Below are 1,440 nucleotides of genomic sequence, written 5' to 3'. Positions count from 1 at the left end.
TAACAGGCTGGAGAAGGGGCTGAATGGCCTCCTGCTGTTCCCCTGTGTAACAGGCTGGAGAAGGGGCTGAATGGCCTCCTGCTGCTCCCCTGAGGAACAGGCTGGGGAAGGGGCTGAATGGCCTCCGGCTGTTCCCCTGTGTAACAGGCTGGAGAAGGGACTGAATGGCCTCCTGCTGTTCCCCTGTGTAACAGGCTGGAGAAGGGGCTGAATGGCCTCCTGCTGTTCCCCTGTGTAACAGGCTGGAGAAGGGGCTGAATGGCCTCCTGCTGGTCCACTGTGTAACAGGCTGGAGAAGGGGATGAATGGCCTCCTGCTGTTCTCCTCTGTAACAGGATGGAGAATGGGCTGAATGGCCTCCTGCTGTTCCCCTGTGTAACAGGCTGGGGAAGGGGCTGAATGGCCTCCTGCTGTTTCCCTGAGTAACAGGCTGGAGAAGGGGCTGAATGGCCTCCTGCTGTTCCCCTGTGTAACAGGCTGGAGAAGAGGCTGAATGGCCTCCTGCTGGTCCACTGTGTAACAGGCTGGAGAAGGGGCTGAATGGCCTCCTGCTGTTCCCCTGTGTGACAGGTTGGAGAAGGGGCTGTATGGCCTCCTGCTGTTCCCCTGTGTAACAGGCTGGGGAAGGGGCTGAATGGCCTCCTGCTGTTCCCCTGTGTAACAGGCGGGAGAAGGGGCTGAATGGCCTCCTGCTGCTCCCCTGTGTAACAGGCTGGGGAAGGGTCTGAATGGCCTCCTGCTGTTCCCCTGTGTAACAGATTGGAGAAAGGGCTGAATGGCCTCCTCATGATCCCCTGTGTAACAGACTGGAGACTGGGCTGAATGGCCTCCTGCTGTTCCCCTGTGTAACAGATTGGAGAAAGGGCTGAATGGCCTCCTCATGATCCCCTGTGTAACAGGCTGGAGAATGGGCTGAATGGCCTCCTGCTGATCCACTGTGTAACAGGCTGGAGAAGAGGCTGAATGGCCTCCTGCTGTGCCCCTGTGTAACAGGCTGGAGAAGGGGCTGAATGGCCTCCTGCTGTTCCCCTGTGTAACAGTATAGCGAAGGGGCAGAATGGCCTCCCGCTGTTCCCCTGTGTAACAGGCTGGAGAAGGGGCTGAATGGCCTCCTGCTTATTCCGTGTGTAACAGGCTGGGGAAGGGGCTGAATGGCCTCCTGCTGTTCGCCTGTGGAACAGGCAGGAGAATGGGCAAAATGGCCTCCTGCTGTTCCCCAGTGTAACAGGCTGGACAAGGGGCTGAATGGCCTCTTGCTGTTCCCCTGTGTAACAGGCTGGGGAAGGGTCTGAATGGCCTCCTGCTGTTCCCCTGTGTAACAGGCTGGGGAAGGGTCTGAATGGCCTCCTGCTGTTCCCCTGTGCAACAGGCTGGAGAAGGGGCTGAATGGCCTCCTGCTGTTCCCCTGTGTAACAGGCTGGAGAAGGGGCTGAATGGCAT

Source organism: Hemiscyllium ocellatum, chromosome 40 (assembly GCF_020745735.1).
Source record: "Hemiscyllium ocellatum isolate sHemOce1 chromosome 40, sHemOce1.pat.X.cur, whole genome shotgun sequence".
In the NCBI taxonomy this organism is placed as follows: Eukaryota; Metazoa; Chordata; class Chondrichthyes; order Orectolobiformes; family Hemiscylliidae; genus Hemiscyllium; species Hemiscyllium ocellatum.
Note: the sequence above shows the minus strand (reverse complement) of the source record.